The sequence below is a fragment of the Pseudophryne corroboree genome, chromosome 7 (genome assembly GCF_028390025.1).
Source record: "Pseudophryne corroboree isolate aPseCor3 chromosome 7, aPseCor3.hap2, whole genome shotgun sequence".
NCBI classification, from domain to species: Eukaryota; Metazoa; Chordata; class Amphibia; order Anura; family Myobatrachidae; genus Pseudophryne; species Pseudophryne corroboree.
Genome location: NC_086450.1, coordinates 297,322,954 through 297,344,086, shown reverse-complemented (window position 1 = coordinate 297,344,086; position 21,133 = coordinate 297,322,954). Strand labels below are relative to the sequence as shown.

At 42.3% G+C, this 21,133-nt stretch overlaps 4 pseudogenes; all 4 read right to left on the bottom strand.

Annotated features, from left to right (window-relative positions):
• Positions 1–6,192: 6,192 nt before the first annotated feature.
• On the bottom strand, positions 6,193–6,310 carry LOC134947283 (5S ribosomal RNA; annotated as a pseudogene).
• A 154-nt stretch (positions 6,311–6,464) lies between these two features.
• On the bottom strand, positions 6,465–6,582 carry LOC134946429 (5S ribosomal RNA; annotated as a pseudogene).
• Positions 6,583–18,350: 11,768 nt separating this feature from the next.
• On the bottom strand, positions 18,351–18,468 carry LOC134946418 (5S ribosomal RNA; annotated as a pseudogene).
• A 155-nt stretch (positions 18,469–18,623) lies between these two features.
• LOC134947137 (5S ribosomal RNA) lies at positions 18,624–18,741 on the bottom strand (annotated as a pseudogene).
• Between the last annotated feature and the right edge of the window lie 2,392 nt (positions 18,742–21,133).

Below are 21,133 nucleotides of genomic sequence, written 5' to 3'. Positions count from 1 at the left end.
CTATAATTTTTCAATTCAATAGTGTTTATTGAATTTAAAAATTTGTACAAACCTCAGCAATTCTAAACAAAATAAACATTGACTATCAAAAGTATCTGTTTGTGTGTAGGCTCATTATTTAGACATAGAACATTAAGTTGTGGTAACAAGTAGATCTCTGTAGAGATATCCAATATCAATGACTACTCAATAATAGTGTTAATTAAGATCAGGAATGGCAAAGTATACAGAGATTTATAAACCACAAATGCATCAAGGAAATATATATGGCTGCAACAATCTCCTATATATTAGCCCAGATCTGTGACTGTGTGCATAACACTGGGCGGAGTCACAGCGCTGGGCAGAGTCACAGTCATAGAGTCACAGATCTGGCCAAATACCTATCCAGCATCTTACCGCCAGACGCGTCCTCTTCCTCGTGGATCCCGGCTCCTGTGCTGGGGTTAGAAGGGTGGCTGAGCCCGGCCACAGGATGCCATGAGGTGGAGGATGAGGCCGCCTCCCATCAAAGATCCCTGAATCCCCACTACCGACTCTCTGTCAGCTACTGGGGGCATGCTCAGTGTGTGTCACTGACCGGCGTGCTCCCTCCTGTCACCTGCTGCTGCAGACTAGCCATGACCCCAACTATGAGCCGCCACTGTCGTTACCTGGACAGCAGGAGCAGTGGCAGCAGCAAGTGTGAGGAAGCGTGCATCCAGTTCACTACAGCGCTGCTGCTGCTGATCCAGGTGATTGTGTGTGTGCTGTAATGGGTATAGTTTGTGCATGGGGTATGTGGACAGTGTATCATGCTTGAATGGTAGGATGTATATACAGTGCCCCTCCCCCACCAGCAGCACCACTGCAACCGCCCCTCCACCACCTGCAGGAACCTCATACCTGCTCCTCCACCACCCCCTAAACCCCTACCTCACCCACAACATCCACACACTGGCCCCTTCCCCACTCGCAGCATCTCCGGAACCCCTCCCTCATCTATCCCACCCCCTCATCTTCCCCTCCCCCACATACATCATGCCTGCCCCTCCACCACCCGCAGACACTCCAGACACCCTCCTCCATCATCTGCGGCACCCCTTTACCTGCCCCTCCCCCATCCGTGGCATCCTCGCCCCCTCCTCCACCAGTACACGCCCCATACCCACACGCAGCACCTCAGGAACACCTCCCCCATCCGTCACAGCCTCACATCTGCCCCTCCCCCACACACATCATGCCCACATCTACCCCATTTGCAGCCCCTCCAGACCCCCTCTCCCATTCACAGCCCCCACTCCCTCGACCCTTTCCCACCCGGAGCACATCCCGACCCCCTCCCTCATCCACGTACCCCCCCTATCCGCACCTCCCACAACCAAAACACCTACAGACACCTTACCTTATCCATGGCACCCCTGCACTCGGCCCTCCCCCACCCACAACACCCCACAACCACCCCTCCCAAACCCACATCATCCCCGACACACTTATGCATCTGCATTTCCTCTGCACCCACCACTCCTCAAACAACAGCACCTACTAGGTGATTCATCGGGCCCAGCATGCACTGTTCACACTGTCACAAAGGGCTGCGGCTTTTTAACCATTGCATGTCCTTTGTCCGTGCAATATTTCACCACTCACAAATTAGGATTGGCGGTAATACTCCATATAATATGAATATTGCACACCTTAAGGGCTTACAAGCGTTAAAGGGGCATAGCCTCTTCCGACGGTGTGTAGAGTGCCCATATATATATATTAGAGATGAGCGGGTTCGGTTACTCGGATTCCGAACCCCCCCGAACTTCACCCATTTTACACGGGTCTGAGGCAGACTCGGATCCTCCCGCCTTGCTCGGTTAACCCGAGCGCGCCCGAACGCATCATCCCGCTGTCGGATTCTCGCGAGATTCGTATTCTATATAAGGAGCTGCACGTCGCCGCCATTTTCACTTGTGCATTGGAGATGATAGGGAGAGGACGTGTGCAGCGTTCTCTCAGTTGTGTTCAGTGTGCTGCAAATATCTGTGCTCAGTGTGCTGCAAATATCTGATGCTCAGTGTGCATGCAAATATCTGTGCTCAGTGTGCTGAAAATATCTACATTCTCTGCCTGAAAAACGCTCCATATCTGTGCTGCATTGTAGTATATAGTAGGAGGACAGTGCAGAATTTTGCTGACCAATGACCACCAGTATTATATCTGTACGGTACAGTAGTCCACTGCTCTACCTTCCTCTGTTTCATCAAGTATACTATCCATCCATACCTGTGGTGCATTTTAGTTGTTGTGCGCAGTAGTAGGAGGACAGTGCATAATTTTGCTGACCACCAGTATATAACATATAGCAGTACGGTACAGTAGTCCACTGCTCTACCTACCTCTGTGTCGTCCAGTATACTATCCATCCATACCTGTGGTGCATTTTAGTTGTTGTGCGCAGTAGTAGGAGGACAGTGCATAATTTTGCTGACCACCAGTATATAATATATAGCAGTACAGTACAGTAGTCCACTGCTCTACATACCTCTGTGTCATCAAGTATACTATCCATCCATACCTGTGGTGCATTTTAGTTGTTGTGCGCAGTAGTAGGAGGACAGTGCATAATTTTGCTGACCACCAGTACATAATATATAGCAGTACGGTACAGTAGTCCACTGCTCTACCTACCTCTGTGTCATCCAGTATACTATCCATCCATACCTGTGGTGCATTTTAGTTGCTGTGCGCAGTAGTAGGAGGACAGTGCATAATTTTGCTGACCACCAGTATATAATATATAGCAGTACGGTACAGTAGTCCACTGCTCTACCTACCTCTGTGTCGTCCAGTATACTATCCATCCATACCTGTGGTGCATTTTAGTTGTTGTGCGCAGCATTAGGAGGACAGTGCATCATTTTGCTTACCACCAGTATATAATATATAGCAGTATGGTACAGTAGGCCATTGCTATTGATATATTACTGGCATATAATTCCACCATTAAAAAGTGGAGAACAAAAATGTGGAGGGTAAAAAAGGGAAAGATCAAGATCTACTTCTACCTTGTGCTGAAGCTGCTGCCACTAGTCGTGGCCGAGACAATGAAATGCCATCAACGTTGTCTGCCAAGGCCGATGCCCAATGTCATAGTAGAGAGCATGTAAACTCAAAAAAACAAAAGTTCAGTAAAATGACCCAAAAAGCTAAATTAAAAGCGTCTGAGGAGAAGCGTAAACTTGCCAATATGCCATTTACGAAATGGAGTAGCAAGGAATGGCTGAGGCCCTCTCCTATGTTCCTCATGACTAGTGGGTCAGCTTCACATGAGGATGGAAGCACTCATCCTCCCACTAGAAAAATGAAAAGACTTAAGCTGGCAAAAGCACATCAAAGAACTGTGCGTTCTTCTTAATCACTAATCCCCAAGGAGAGTCCAATTGTGTCGGTTGCGATGCCTGACCTTCCCAACACTGGATAGGAAGAAGTGGCACCTTCCACCATTTGCACGCCCCCTGCAAGTGCTGGAAGGAGCACCCGCAGTCCAGTTCCTGATAGTCAAATTGAAGATGTCACTGTTGAAGTACATCAGGATGAGGATATGGGTGTTGCTAGCGCTGAGGAGGAAATTGACAAAGAGGATTCTGATGGTGAGGTGGTTTGTTTAAGTCAGGCACCCGGGGAGACACCTGTTGTCCATGGGACGAATATGGCCATTGACATGCCTGGTCAAATTACAAAAAAAATCACCTCGTCAGTGTGGAATTATTTTAACAGTAATGCGGACAACATTTGTCAAGCTGTGTGTTGCCTTTGTCAAGCTGTAATAAGTAGGGGTAAGGACGTTAACCACCTAGGAACATCCTCCCTTATACGTCACCTGGAGCGCATTCATCAGAAGTCATCGACAAGTTCAAAAACTTTGGGTGACAGCGGAAGCAGTCCACTGACAACTAAATCCCTTCCTCTTGTAACCAAGCTCCTGCAAACCACACCACCAACTCCCTCAGTGTCAATGTCCTCCTTAGACAGGAATGCCAATAGTCCTGCAGGCCATGTCACTGTAAAGTCTGATGAGTCCTCTCCTGCCTGGGATTCCTCTGATGCATCCTTGAGTGTAATGGCTACTGCTGCTGGCGCTGCTGTTGTTGCTGCTGGGAGTAGATCGTCATCCCAGAGGGAAAGTCGGAAGACCACTTGTACTACTTCCAGTAAGCAATTGACTGTCCAACAGTCCTTTGCGAGTAAAAGATGAAATATCACAGCAGTCATTCTGCTGCAAAGCTGATAACTCAGGCCTTGGCAGCCTGGGTGGTGTTAAACGTGTTTCTGGTATCCACCGTTAATTCACAGGAAACTAGAGATTTGCTTGAGGTACTGTGTCCCCGGTACCAAATACCATCTAGGTTCCATTTCTCTAGGCAGGCGATACTGAGAATGTACACAGACCTCAGAAAAGAGTCACCAGTGTCCTAAAATATGCAGTTGTACCCAATGTCCACTTAACCACGGACATGTGGACAAGTGGAGCAGGGCAGACTGAGGACTATATGACTGTGACAGCCCACTGGGTAGATGTATTGCCTCGCCCAGCAAGAACAGCAGCGGTGGCACCAGTAGCAGCATCTCACAAACGCCAACTCATTCCTAGGCAGGCTACGCTTTGTATCACCGCTTTTCAGAAGAGGCACACAGCTGACAACCTCTTACGGAAACTGAGGAACATCATCGCAGAATGGCTTACCCCAATTGGACTCTCCTGGGGATTTGTGACATCGGACAATGCCACCAATATTGTGCGTGCATTACATCTAGGAAAATTCCAGCACGTCCCATGTTTTGCACATACATTGAATTTGGTGGTGCAGAATTATTTAAAAAACGACAGGGGCATGCAAGAGATGCTGTCGGTGGCCCGAAGAATTGTTGTCCACTTTCGGTATTCAGCCACCGCGTGCCGAAGACTGGAGCACCAGCAAACACTCCTGAACCTGCCCCGCCAGCATCTGAAGCAAGAGGTGGTAACGAGGTGGAATTCAACCCTCTATATGCTTCAGAGGATGGAGGAGCAGCAAAAGGCCATTCAAGCCTATACAGCTACCTACGATATAGGCAAAGGAGGGGGAATGCACCTGACTCAAGCACAGTGGAGAATGATTTCAATGTTGTGCAAGGTTCTGCAACCCTTTGAACTTGCCACACGTGAAGTCAGTCCAGACACTGCCAGCCTGAGTCAGGTCATTCCCCTCATCAGGCTTTTGCTTAGAAGCTGGAGAGATTGAAGGAGGAGCTAAAACAGAGCGATTCCGCTAGACATGTGGGACATGTGCATGGAGCCCTTAATTCGCTTAACCAGGATTCACGGGTGGTCAATCTGTTGAAATCAGAGCACTACATTTTGGCCACCGTGCTCAATCCTAGATTTAAAACTAGTGATGCGCACCAGACATTTTTCGGGTTTTGTGTTTTGGTTTTGGATTCGGTTCCGCAGCCGCGTTTTGGATTCGGACGCGTTTTGGCAAAACCTCCCTGAAAACTTTTTGTCGGATGTGGGTGTTTTAGATTCGGGTGTTTTTTTTTACAAAAAAACCCCTCAAAAACAGCTTAAATCATAGAATTTAGGGGTCATTTTGATCCCATAGTATTATTAACCTCAATAACCATAATTTCCACTCATTTTCAGTCTATTCTGAACACCTCACACCTCACAATATTATTTGTAGTCCTAAAATTTGCACCGAGGTCGCTGAATGACTAAGCTAAGCGACCCAAGTGGCCGACACAAACACCTGGCCCATCTAGGAGTGGAATTGAAAAAAGAAAGAGAAAGACAAAAAACCCTTGTTTGGGAGCACTCATTAGTTATCATAAATATGTGTGTGATTAGAAATGTGAAAATAAAGTAAAACTTAACCTTTATTGTTTCTTGAATAAAAAATGGTGATAATTTAAAAGTCGTGTCTAATGACTGTTGTTCTTTATGTGTAATTCTTGTTTAACCTTTTTAACAAATAAGGTACAAGAAGTTTAAAAAGGTGAAAATATCAGGAGGTTGATCGAGGATACCGGCTGATAGCTTAAATTTGAGGGTATCCTATAATTCACTGTTTATGCCTGTCAATGTAATGTGATGGAGGATTCAAAATGTTATTCAAATTGTGCTCAAGGTAAATGCAGAGAGAATTGTGGAAGTGGTGAAGGTCTCCTTAGAGAAAAAGGGTCCCACTGTACCTGGTATTCTCAGGAGGTTTCCCTTCCTAGTACTGACCAGGCCAATCCTGCTTATCTTCCAAGATCGGACAAGATCGGGCGTATTCAGGGTGGTATGACCGTGGGCTGTTTGAAGGAGAAGAGGAAAGGGAGGGCCACTTCTATTATCTGCACTTTACATAAATCGGGACCATTAAAAGCCTGAGACAGTAATTCCAAAAGAGAGAGTGTATGGAAAATTTGAGAGGTATGAGGCAAGAGGGAATATTTCTTGGAAAAAGGGCCCACTGCACCTGGTATTCTCAGGAGGTTTCCCTTCCTAGTACTGACCAGGCCATACCTGCTTAGCTTCCGAGATCGGACAAGATCGGGCGTATTCAGGATAGTATGGCCGTGGGCCGTTGATGGAAAAGAAAAGGAAAGGAAAGAAGAGGCCACTTCTACTTTCCGTACTTTACATAAATCAGGACTGCAAATGGTCCGAAATGGTATTTCCAGATGAGAAGAGTGTATGGGAAATAAAAATAAAAGAAAATATAAATTGAAAAAATGTAAAGTGTAAAAAATAATAAGACAAATATGAATGAAGATATGTATATGCGTACCAATGACAATTCTAATATTAATTAGTAGTCATAGGTTAAAAGTAGTTTGGAATTTGCTAAGTGGCACTGTGACGTAATATATTCACAGAAATAAAGTGGGATACAGTTGACACTTTGAAAGCAAGTTCAAGGATTATAACTGTGCACAACAAATTCATACACCAACAATGGCAAAGCAAAAATAGACTGCAAAGCAAAAATAAATGGAAATACTCTCACAGAAATCCAGTAGTAGCATATCAGACAAATATGGATAAATGGTGTATCAAGAAGTACTTAATTGATAACAAGAAAAAGAAAATATAAAAAATAAAAAAATGTGGGTTTAGAGCTCAAGGCTGGCTCATACCTACTGCATAAACCTTATCAAAGAAATCTTGAGGAGCTGTCATTGGTAATTAAATATGCCATAGAATCATTAGCTTTTGTTAACATAAGCATAATCATATGGTAAGTATCATTATTGAATAACATGAATTCGACTGATAACCTTTAGGCATAAATATCATTAGTAAATAGCATGAATCAATTGATATCCATTAGGCATAAGCGGGGAAACAGGATGGTATAAATTGCTACACTCCTGTGTGAAAAATGCTGTGAACAGGACTCCTGAATGCACTGTAATGCTGAGGAGTGATCAGTTTTGGGGGAGGAAAAGAAGGACAGTCAAACCCTGGTAATCCAGTGTGTGTTACCGCAGCCGCGGTATGAACGAGCAGTTACCGTCCTGAAGTCCCCCGGAGTTCACCCGCTGGCAGTGATGATCGCGGCCGCCCGCTTCCGGACTGGGCGTTGCAGCGATGACGTCACCGTGTGACGTCTCTCGACGTACGTTTCACCTGGTGTGCTTGATCACGAGAGCCTCTCTCTGCTGCTCTCCTGTGGCCAGTATAAGAGTACTACATTAGCATATCATGACGGAAATCAAATGATGGGCAGATTCCTTGACGTATCAGATCGTAGCTTTGGATGACTGGTGCGGACATATTGGAAGAGGGAAGGGGGTAGAACTGAATGCAGAAATAAATGGTTATACTGGTGATACGGAGGAAAGAGATGGGATATGTGAATGAGTCCGAGTGAAATGATGGGAAAGGAGGAAAAAGAAGCTGAAATACACTAGAGGGATGGGATTGAAGTGTGACAACAGGGGATGGCTGTGTTGGAATGCTGTGAAGGGAGAAGAAAAAGGGGTAGAAAAAAAGGGGGGGAAGCAGTGTTGGGATATGAGGGATGAGTGGGAAAGTGGATGCGAAGGGAATATGAAAATTAGGATGAATAGGAAATGGATGTTAACATGGTTGGGTGAATGATGCAAGTATAATTGAGAGCGATGGTCTTTATGTGGTAAAGCGTATGGTGTGGCGCATGATGGAAAAAATGATGATGATATGGGGAGTCCTAGGTAATGGTGGATGGATGAATGCTGTGATTGGGAATAGATATTATTTAGTCGATGAGAGGGGGGGGCGGGGGAGAGAAGGGGATGCGGGTGACAGACTGGTGCAGGTGTTAGAGGGGTGAATGGGCAGGGAATGTATTAGCAGTGGGTGAATGAATGAGTGCTGCACTGCAATCATGTGAAAAAAATGACAATGAGGTAAAGTGAAGGACGTGACAAAAGGAAAGAGGAGAAAATCGGGGGGGGGGGTGAAAAAAAGGGGGTGAAGAAAGAAAGGGGGGGTTGAAGAGGGGTGTGTGTGTTGTGGGTTGGGGAATAGAGGGGGGGAGGAGGATGGAGGAGAAGGGGGGTTTGGGTTGGGTGGGTTAGGAAAGGGGAAACCTGATGATTGTAATACCTGGCTAAGGAATGTGTGGGTAATACTAGAGGAAAATAAATGATGGGAAATGAGGAATATTAATTGACTTAGTAAAGTTGGTGAAAGACAAAAATTAAAAATACAATGAGAAGGGAAGTATGTGTATTGGTTGTCAGATGATTATGTTTGTAGAAAAATGCTGTAATTGATGTATTCATTCATGCCCTTGGGCATGAGAGTGTCCAATTTGAAAATCCATTCGGATTCCTTCTTTTGGAGTGCCGTACTGTAATCTCCTCCTCTCAGACCCATCTTGATGTGTTCCAGGCCAGAGAAACTCAGATCCTCTGTTCGGCTGTTATGGAATTGTAAGAAATGTCTGGCAACTGTGGTAAGCTTCTTGAATTTAGTGGAGTCAGATTTGGCATTCCTCACTGTGCTGATGTGCTCAAGTGCCCTTACTTTGAGCATGCGAGATGTCATGCCCACATACCTCAGATTACAAGGGCATGTGATACACTAGATCACATTCTCCATCCTGCAGTTGAAGAAGTCATTCACTGTAATCTTTTGACCGAATCTGTCCGTGATATGCATCAGATTAGTGATGTGAGGGCACAATTTACAGCTGCCACACGGGTAGCTGCCTTTAAGTGGTCTTGACTTTGGAGGATATGAGAAGTAACTTTTTACAAGTTTATTTATTTTTATTTTTTTAAAATATTTGTTAGGCTTTTATGAAAGACAACTGAAACCGTAACAGTACATGTCAGAATAATTCACAAGCTTGTATCACAATAAATTGTATAACAAAACAGTCACAAGGCCATTAAAATTATTGATGAACCTTGAACAATCTGACTCTGTATTAATTATTGAATAAAGATAGATAAGGAAAGAGAAGAGAAAGATAAGAGATTGACAAGGGGAGCACACATAGTTGGAGGTAAGGGAAGGGAGAGAGTGGGGTGTTAGCGGCTCTAAAATAATGGCATAATGGAGGTTAGCCTTTGAGATAGCTCAAAATATCACCGTAAGTTAAAAAATACAAAATAGGCATTAAAGATACTAAATTAAATCAATAATCCTGTACATACAGGTTATATGTCACCACTTTACAGTCTATCATTTTTAAAACATGAGCTTTTGTAGAAGGTTCTAGAGATTCAATGAAATTATTCAATTTTAAACAGAATTTGCAGAGTCCAAATGAGGAATATAATGTCAACAGCGTTCTCCAATCATAATACATTAGTTGCAAAAGCTTTTATTTAACCTCAGTAATAGAAGGAACAGAATGTTGAACCCATCAAATCAATATACATTTTCTACCAAATGTGAGTATAATACTAAGCAAGGGACAAATCATCTGTTTTAGGTTCCAATTCTTAAAATGTAAACACAAGCATGCTAGTGGATCTGGTTGGACATTTATGGAAAACAACTGGTTAATGAACGCTAAAAGTAGACTTTAACTTTCCTGCACTCCCACATACAATGTAGAAAGGAAGCCGAAGAAAATCTGCATTTAATACAGTTCCCTGTTTCACTATGTATCATATGTTAACGTTGTAGCGGGGTAATATACGCCCTGTGAATCGTTCTCAAATGCACCTCTTGTAGATACGCTGAACCCAGATATTTAAGGGATCGTAAGCAAGGGTCAATAAGTTCAGTGACATCCGTCAAGGCTAGAATATCACTTTTCCATTTTAATAACAAATGATCCCATTGAACAGTGGGGGAGCAGGTCAGTATAACAGCATATAAGGACTGCACTTTATAGGGGCGTAAACAAACATACTTAAGCAGAGTATCAATAATATTAGGAAGTGTTTTTAAGCCACTAGGCATGGTTGAATGAGAAGGGGAGCTGATAGAATATACAAAGTGACGCACCTGGAAGTACATGAACATGTGATGTTTAGGGAGGTCAAATTTGTGGCACAATTCTGAAAATGAATAGATAGAGCCACCAGGATCAAAAACATTGTTAAATGAGTCGAGACCCTTATATTTCCACAGTAAAAAAGCAGTGTTTTGTAATGAGGGCAAAAAAGCTGGGTTGCCCCAAAAGGGAACAAACTGAGAAAAATAAGGATTTCTATGACACTTTTTGTTAATAGTGGTCCAAGCTAAAAAGGTGTCCTTAAATAAAATGTGGTCCTTAATCTTTGGAGGTATTTGAGAGGGGCGTAAATGAACTAAGGCAGCAGGTGAGTATGGGGAAAAAATAGCTTGTTCTAACTCTAAGTCAGTATAAAGTGAGGTATTATGGAACCAGTCAAGTATGTAACGGAAATGTACTGCCAGGGAGTAGGCCTTTAAGTCCGGGAAACCGAAACCTCCATCTTTTTTAGCAGATTTCAGCTTCAATTTAGCAATCCTTGGACGTTTACCACACCATATAAATTTTGAAAACAAAGCTTCAAGTTTGAGAATATCAAAATGTGTGAGAGAAATCGGAAGCATCTGTATGTAATAAAATAATTTGGGGAACAGAACACTTTTAATAACTTCTATTCTACCAAGTAGAGATAGTGGAAGGTCCTTCCATGCTTCTAATTTCAAAGCTATATTACCTATAGCCTGAGAAAAAATAATCTTATACAAGTTAACTAGGTCAGAGCAGATATTAACACCTAGATACTTAAAGTGAGATTTGGATATTTTAAAAGGAGGAATATCAGGGCGTAAAAAGGTAGTCGGTGAGGTTTTACCTAACAATAAAATTTCCGATTTCGTAATATTAATCTTATAACCTGCAATTTTCCCAAAGGAAGAAATTAAATGTATTAAAGCTGGTAATGATTGTTCTGGGTTAGTTAAAAATAAAAGCATGTCATCAGCGAATAAAGCTATTTTTAATGTTTCCGACCCTATTGTTATCCCCTGAATAAGATTAGATTCACGAATGGCTACAGCTAGCAGTTCGATCGATAAGTCAAAAAGGAGAGGGGAAAGGGGGCACCCTTGTCTCGTTCCCCGTTGTAATAGGAAAGGAGAGGACATTACTCCATTGCAAGATACATAAGACGAAGGGGAGGAATACAGGGTTTTTATAATAGAAATAAAAGACTCTGGGAAACCGAAGTTTTCCAACGTATGGTACAGGTGGGGCCACAATAAAAGGTCGAAGGCCTTTTCTGCGTCTAAGGTAAGAATCAAACTATGAGGTGGGTCTGGGGATAAATGAATATTTTCATTTTGTATGACTGATAGAACTCTCCGAAGATTCACCACTGAGTGTCTACCGGCAATAAAGCCAGTTTGATCTTTGTGGATCAGGACAGGAAGAATATTTTTAAGTCTTTGCGCTAAAATAGATGTAAAAATTTTGAAATCAACATTAAGCAGTGATATCGGTCTATATGAGCCCGGTAGGGAAAGATCCCTACCCTCTTTTGGTAAGACCTTGATCACAGCATCAGTAAAATCTAAACGGAGAGTCCCATCAGTCATAATACGATTATAAAAGGCTTGTAGAGTAGGGCATATTTGTGTGGCCAGTAGTTTATAAAATTCATTGGAATACCCGTCTGGGCCAGAGGCTTTACATGGTTTAAGTCGTTTAATAGTATTGGAGATTTCAGTAATCGAAATAGGAGAGGTTATAGAGGAGACATAGGCCGAAGGAACCTGAGGTAATGATAAGCTATCCCAGAACTGTTGTGAATAGGGCTCATGGGAGGTTGACAGATTTGGAGAAGTATCATCTACAGAAGAAATAGGGGGAGAATATAGTTTAGCATAAAAATCCCTCATAACCTTAGAAATATGGGCATTTGAAGATGTGTAAGAGCCATCTGCTAACCTTAGGGGGTAGATAGTCATTGGTTTCCTAGATCCCTTTAACAGAGTGGTAAGAAGTTTCCCCGATTTGTTTCCAAAGCGGTGAAACTTATAACTAACATTGAAATAATACTTCTCACCAGAGGAATGTAAAAGATCATTAAAACTAGTTTTAGCTATTAAATAGGAGTTTTTAGTTCGTGTTGTAGGGTTAATTTTATAGGCTTGATAGGCCAGAGATAAGTTTTGTTGACTCTCCAAATATAGGGTATTACGTTGTCTTTTAATGTGAGACTCATAAGAAATTACCTCGCCTCTTAAAACAGATTCCGCAGTGAGCCAGAAAAGAGAAGGGTTTTCTGATTCATGTACTGCATTAGTCCTTTTATATGTTTCCCAAACTGACAAAATCTTATTTTTAAAGCCTTCTGAATTCCCCAAATGTGATGGAAATTTCCACAAAGGTCGGCCAGATTGTTCTTTCATGTAAACCAAATCTATCCAGACCAAACCATGGTCTGATATAGAAACCGGCTCTATAATTGCTTGACGTATATACAGAAAAAGCACAGAAGCAATTAATATATAGTCAATCCGAGACCAGGTATTATGGGCCATCGATACACAAGTAAATTCCTTCTCGATTGGATGTAATGCTCTCCATGTATCAATAAGAATAAGTTGTTTAGTTATCCATGGGACACCTATCTTGGGTAAGGGTCTAGAAGTTTTAACAAAATGGGACTTATCTAAATATAAAGAAGAAACCAAATTCAGGTCTCCACACATAATTAGGGAGGACAGATCACATTTGTATAGCATAGTTAGGAGGGAAATAAAAAAGGATTTCTTATATGCATTAGGTGCATAAACATTACAGATAAAATATTTCTTATCTCCTAATTGACATTCTATGAGGACATACCTGCCATCAGGGTCTACCGTAGTAGATAACACTTCAACCGATAAAGATTTTTTCGCCAGAATGGCTACACCACACGACTTTGAATTAAGAGAAGCTGCACACAGGACTACCCAATTCAACATCAGCAGTTTTTTCGTCTCATGTAAAACCAGGTGCGTCTCCTGTAAGCAAGCTATATCAATAGATTGTTTGTTAAGATACATCAATATTTTACGTCTTTTTGCCGGAGTGTTAATTCCTCCCACATTCAAAGTGCCTATCTTAATAGAAGAAATACTTTTCTGTATACAAATAAGTTACAAAAGCTGGTAGCGGGGCAATATAAAAGCTGCTAACAACTCTACGAACAAGGGACAGGGAAGGAGGAGGGGAGGAAAAAACACAAGGAAAGAAAACAAAGACATAGGGGAACCCAGACAATATACAAGAAAGAAAAAGCAATATCAATTTAAACAGCATATCAATATGGACTGATGCAAGCATCAGAATAACCCATAAGAAAAATTAGACTTCAGGTGAACACAGATATTATTTAACAACTAACGTTAATTATTTAATCCAACGGCAGGGCTGTTCATCCGTTGCCAGCAAGATTGAATACAAAATAAAATAAAGCATCACAGGTCTAATCAGAATGACATAACCATGAAATGAGAAGATCCATAGTACAGCAGGAGGGTCAGTCTTCGACAGTATCAGCAATGTCATCCGTACAAGAGGCAGAGACCTCCTTAAAGTATGCTTCGGCATCCTGTGGATTGGTGAAATCCAGGAAAGAGGATCCTTGAAACACTCTCAAACGGGCGGGATACAACAATGCAAATTTGCATTTCTTCTGTATCAATAGGGCACAGATAGGGGAGAAAGATTTGCGGAGGCGGGAAAGTTCCACGGAATAATCCTGAAAAATGCGAAGCGTAGCTCCCTCCAATTTAAGACAATCTGTTTTACGATAGGCTCTCCATATAGCAGATTTGTGTAGAAAGTTCAAAGTCTTAAAGATGACTGCACGCGGTTTATTATTATGAGCACGCGACAGGTCTCCCATTCTGTGAACTCTTTCTATAACTAAATCGGCACACTCAGCCTCAATATGAAGAAGTTTTGGTAGAGTAATGCGCACAAAATTTTCCAGCCCCGGTCCCATTGGTGATTCTGGCAAGCCAACTATACGGAGGTTACACCTCCGTGTACGGTTTTCAATATTATCAATTTTCTCTAGAAGGCGCTTGTTATCCCTTTCCAGATACGTAACAGCCTTCTGTAAACCAGAAACATCATCCATTGTGGTTCCTAAACGTGTCTCAGCATTGTGGTTCCTAAACGTGTCTCAGTGTCAGTAACTCGATGTGTAAGCTGCTGAATCTGTGCTGTGATGTCGCTGACTGCTTTCTGCAGCAGTGGCGCCATCGTGTCATGGATTGCAGCTACAAGGTCTGCGTAGGTGGGAGAGGAAGAAGTCACTGTACCAGTATCAGGACGCACCTTAGAATCCCCCATAGCGGCAAGATTTGCCTTCTTTGCTGCTGGCTTCTCAGGGCTAGAGTCTGTGCAGGATGAAACATTCTGCTCAACACGGCGCTTCTCCTGCCTGGGAGGGAGCGCCGGCGGCGCCAGCGGGCCCAGAAATTTCTCCATAGCGTCGGGGGGTAATGCGGGAGAGTGTCCGGAGCTTGCTGCAGTCAGCGGGGGTTATAGGTTGGTGCTGTGAGCGGGTAAAGCGAGCAGGGAGGCTGGAGGCACGGAGGAGCGCATGGGAGCTGCTGCTTACTCCTTCATGCCGGAACCGGAAGTCACAAGTTTATCTTTTAAATTTGGTGCCCTTCTCCAGCTCATGTTAATGTTCTGGCCAATTTGGTCCGAGAGGTCCTCATCCATTTTCAAGATATGCCAAAGAGTTTGCAAAATCTTTCTTGCATCCTTCCAATTTTTGCAGAAATCCCCAATGAACCGTAGAGTGTTTTTATCTTCTTTGGTTTTTTTCTGCTGGCAAGATCAGAGAATCCCTTTCTACCCTTTGCACTTTAGATTTGGCTCTCTTGATCAGCCTATTGCTTTATCCTCTCTCCTGAAGTCTTGCTGCCAAATCAAAACTTTTGGTCTGAAAGATGGAGTCATCTGTACAGTTCCTTTTTAATCTAAGGAATTCACCCTTGGGGATGTTCCTGATTGTTGGTGGAAAATGACTGCTGGATGAGTGAAGCAGGCTGTTGGTTGAAGTTTATTTTCTGAAAATTTCTGTAGCTATGATGTTGGTATTATCTCGGTATATCCTGAGGTCGAGGAACGGGATACTGGATTAACTGCTGGTGTATATGAATTTCATGTTTATCTGGTTGTCATTAAGGGTACTAGTCCAATTTGTCTTGGGTGTCGTCCCAGTTCATGAAGATATCATCTATATATCGTATCCAGATTATGATATGATCGGTGTACTCCTCTTGGTTATCATTGAAAACCATTTCCCGTTCCCACCAGCCTAGAAATAAGTTCGCGTAAGTGGGGGCACATACCGCCCCCATAGCTGTGCCTCTGGTCTGGATATGGAAATGATTATTGAATAAAAGGTAATTGTGATTAAGCACAAACTGGAGTAATTCCAAGAGGAATTCTTGAAAGTCACCAATGCCTTCCATGGAGAGAAAGTACTTCACTGCTTTTATGCCCAGATCATGTTTTATGGATGTGTATAGGGATTCCACATCCAAACCCACCATTATGTGGAAGTCCTCCAGGCGTATGCCCCGAGTTTTTTTCAGAACATCAGTCGTGTCTTTAACATAAGATGGAAGGCTCAGGACATGTTGTCGCAAGTGGACATCAAGAAAGCAGCTGGCTTTTTCCAGAAGACCCCCGTTACCCGATATGATGGGTCATCCTAGTGGGTTGTCCACATTTTTGTGGACTTTTGGTAATAAATATAACGTTGGGGTTCTTGGATTGGTGTTCAAATAGTCCCATTCTAATTTTGTAATGGTGCCTTGCTGCAGGTATCTGTCAATGATCCTGGAATATAGGGTTAAAAAAATCTGTGTGGGATCAAGTAGAGTGGTTTTATAGCAGGAGGTATCCTTTAATTGTTTGTTGGCTTCCTTGAGATATAGAGTCGTAGGCCAAATAACAATGTTCCCTCCTTTTATCCGACATTTTTATTTGAACATCATCCCATTTCTGTATCTCTTTGAGTGCTTCCTTCTGTTGTCTAGAAAGATTACCGATGATTCTATTTGATTTCTGGCATCAATAAAGTTTGTCGAAATCTCGTAATACCAAATTGAGAAATACCTTGATTTCCGAGCATATATTGTCTTGCGGGTAGAAAGTTGCTCTGTTTTTGCAGATGGGCCGATCAGTGTTTCATAAGTAGAAGTTTACGTCCAAACAGGCAAAGATTTATTTCCCACTTGAAACGATCAAAGTGGTTGGTTGGTGAGAACGAAAGACCTTTTTCAAGGACACTGATTTGATCCTGTGTAAGAATGTGGGAGGACAAATTAATGATTCTTAATTTGGTGAGGGCAATGTTGGTTACTTCCATTTCCGTGAGGGATACCGTCTCCTTCCGCCCCACCTTGTTTTTGTTTTGCAGGGTGCCCACGGGTTTTGCCCCTGCTTCCCTCTAAAAAAGAGGCCGATGAGGCGGTAGAATGAAGACTAGATTCCCTCCTATGGTTAAAAGGTTCTCTGGGGTCTAAGTTAGAGTCCTGATGGTCCTTACTATCTGAAGGTTCAACTTCGGAGGATGATGGTGTGTATTCACGTTTTATCACATCTCTTCTACGGTTTTGTTGTGTCCATTTGAAAATATGCCCCGACGTGAAATCTCGCTTATCTCTTGCGAACTTGGTTTTCTTCCGTTCAATGACATTGTCTTCATATGACTCCAGATCCTTCTTCATCTTACCAAAAAGATCCTGAAAGGCAGAATTGCCTTCCCATTGTTCCAATGTTTGGCCTAATTTGTCAACTTCTTTAGTGCATTCTTCCATAACTAGGTGATTGTGTTTTATTAGAATACCCATCAGATCCTGAGAGCATTTTAGGAGACATAACTCCCAGTCCTTGCGCAGATTTTCTGTAGAGAGTTCAAATGAAGGAAATAGTTTGGGTCGTAAACCTCTTGGAGATATTTTTTGTCTGCAATAGTGTTCCAAGCTGGTTAGGTCCCAGTCAACTCTGATGCGTCTTTGAAGAGTTCTCTTCAAATGAAAGAGGTCATCTTCCCAATTAGCTTCAGGGATGGGATCAGGTATCTTGATGGGAAAATAGTATCTAGGTCTTCTAAAGACCTTTTATTCATCAATTCTGTTTTTAGATTGAAAGTACTTATATTATACTGGTTGTTGGAGCTGAGAGAAATATATAGGTATTTTTTATATGAAAATAAATGAAAAGAAAAGTACAAATGAATAAATAATGGAACAAGTGTTCTATATATGGCCTAAAATTTAGCCAAAATTGACTGTGCTGGATCCGAGAGCTGAGGAAAAAGACCTCAGTACCAAGGACTGGGCAAGGAAATATTTTGTGTGGAACTGCACTAGTCTGAACAATTTTACTGGAATTATATATTGACAATAAACATAAGATACAAATATACAAACAGTTATCGAATGATTCCTGAACTGTGAATGATTGGCGGTGCTCCCAGGAATTTTGTAGGTTAGACTACAATTGAAAAAAGAAAGAGAAAGACAAAAAACCCTTGTTTGGGAGCACTCATTAGTTATCATAAATATGTGTGTGATTAGAGATGTGAAAATAAAGTAAAACTTATCTTTATTGTTTCTTGAATAAAAAATGGTGATAATTTAAAAGTCGTGTCTAATGACTGTTGTTCTTTATGTGTAATTCTTGTTTAACCTTTTTAACAAATAAGGTACAAGAAGTTTAAAAAGGTGAAAATATCAGGAGGTTGATCGAGGATACCGGCTGATAGCTTAAATTTGAGGGTATCCTAAAATTCACTGTGTATGCCTGTCAATGTAATGTGATGGAGGATTCAAAATGTTATTTAAATTGAGCTCAAGGTAAATGCAGAGAGAATTGTGGAAGTGGTGAAGATCTCCTTAGAGAAAAAGGGGCCCACTGTACCTGGTATTCTCAGGAGGTTTCCCTTCCTAGTACTGACCAGGCCAATCCTGCTTAGCTTCCGAGATCGGACAAGATCGGGTGTATTCAGGGTGGTATGACCATGGGCCGTTTGAAGGAGTAGAGGAAAGGGAGGGGCCACTTCTATTATCTGTACTTTACATAAATCGGGACCATGAATAGCCTGAGACAGTAATTCCAGAAGAGAGAGTGTATGGAAAATTTGAGAGGTATGAGACAAGAGGGAATATTTCTTGGAAAAAGGGCCCACTGCACCTTGTATTCTCAGGAGGTTTCCCTTCTTAGTACTGACCAGGCCCTACCTGCTTAGCTACCGAGATCGGACAAGATCGGGTGTATTCAGGATAGTATGACCGTGGGCCGTTGATGGAAAAGAAAAGGAAAGGAAAGAAGAGGCCACTTCTACTTTCCGTACTTTACATAAATCAGGACTGCAAATGGTCCTAAATGGTATTTCCAGATGAGAAGAGTGTATGGGAAATAAAAATAAAAGAAAATATAAATTGAAAAAATGTCAAGTGTAAAAAATAATAAGACAAATATGAACGAAGATATGTATATGCGTACCAATGACAATTCTAATATTGATTAGTAGTCATAGGTTAAAAGTAGTTTGGAATTTGCTAAGTGGCTCTGTGACGTAATATATTCACAGAAATAAAGTGGGATACAGTTGACACTTTGCAAGCAAGTTCAAGGATTATAACTGTGCACAAGAAATCCCAAATTCATACACCAACAATGGCAAAGCAAAAATAGACTGCAAAGCAAAAATAAATGGAAATACTCTCACAGAAATCCAGTAGTAGCATATCAGACAAATATGGATAAATGGTGTATCAAGAAGTACTTAATTGATAACAAGAAAAAGAAAATATAAAAAATAAAAAAATGTGGGTTTAGAGCTCAAGGCTGGCTCATACCTACTGCATAAACCTTATCAAAGAAATCTTGAGAAGCTGTCATTGGTAATTAAATATGCCATAGAATCATTAGCTTTTGTTAACATAAGCATAATCATATGGTAAGTATCATTATTGATTAAGATGAATTCAACTGATAACCTTTAGGCATAAATATCATTAGTAAATAGCATGAATCAATTGATATCCATTAGGCATAAGCGGGGAAATAGGATGGTATAAATTGCTACACTCCTGTGTGAAATATGCTCTGAACAGCACTCCTGAATGCACTGTAATGCTGAGCAGTTCTAGGGGAGGAAAAGAAGGACAGTCAAACTCCGGTAATCCAGTGTGTGTTACCGCAGCCGCAGTATGAATGAGCAGTTACCGTCCTGAAGTCCCCCGGAGTTCACCCGCTGGTAGTGATGATCGCGGCCGCCCGCTCCCGGACTGGGTGTTGCCGCGTTGATGTCACCGTGTGACGTCTCTCGACGTACGTTTCAACTGGTGGGCTTGGTCACGAGAGCCTCTCTCTGCTGCTCTCCTGTGGCCAGTATAAGAGTACTACATTAGCCTAGCATGACGGAAATCAAATGATGGGCAGATGCCTGGACGTATCAGATCGTAGCTTTGGATGACTGGTGCGGAAGTTTATGTCCAAACAGGCGAAGATTTATTTTCCCACTTGAAACGATCAAAGTGGTTGGTTGGTGAGAACGAAAGACCTTTTTCAAAGTAAGGGCACTTGAGCACATCAGCATAGTGAGGAATGCCAAATCCGACGCCACTAAATTCAAGAAGCTTACCACAGTTGCCAGACATTTCTTACAATTCCATAACAGCCGAACAGAGGATCTGAGTTTCTCTGGCCTGGAACACATCAAGATGGGTCTGAGAGGAGGAGATTACAGAACGGCACTCCAAAAGAAGGAATCCGAATGGATTTTCAAATTGGATACTCTCATGCCCAAGGGCATGAATGAATACATCAATTACAGCATTTTTCTACAAACATAATCATCTGACAACCAATACACATACTTCCCTTCTCATTGTATTTTTTATTTTTGTCTTTCACCAACTTTACTAAGTCAATTAATATTCCTCATTTCCCATCATTTCTTTTCCTCTAGTATTACCCACACATTCCTTAACCAGGTATTCTCATTATCAGGTTTCCCCTTTCCTAACCCACCCAACTAAAACCCCCCCTTCTCCTCCATACTCCTCCCCCCCTCCATTCCCCAACCCACAACACACACACCCTCTTTCACACCCCCTTTCTTTCTCCCCCCCCCCCTCCCCCCCCACCGATTTTATCTTCTTTCCTTTTGTCACTTCCTTCACTTTACCTCAATGTCATTTTTTTCACATGATTGCATTGTAGCACTCATTCCATTCACCCTCTGCTAATACATTCCCTGCCCATTCACCCCTCTAACACCTGCACCAGTCTGTCACCCTCCTCCCCTTCTCTCCCCGCCCCCCCTCTCATCGACTAAATAATATCTATTCCCAATCACAGCATTCATCCATCCTCCATCACCTAGGACTCCCCAAATCATCATCATTTTTTCCATCATGCACCACACCATACGCTTTACCACATAAAGTCCATCGCTCCCAATTATTGTTGCATCATTCACCCAACCACATTAACATCCATTTCCTATTCATCCTAATTTTCATATCCCTTCGCATCCACTCTCCCACTCATCCCTCATATCCCAACACTGCTTTCCCCCTCCCCCACTTTTTTTCTCCCCCTTTTTCTTCTCCCCTCACAGCATTCCAACCCAGCCATCCCCTGTTGTCACACTTCAATCCCATCCCTCTAGTGTATTTCAG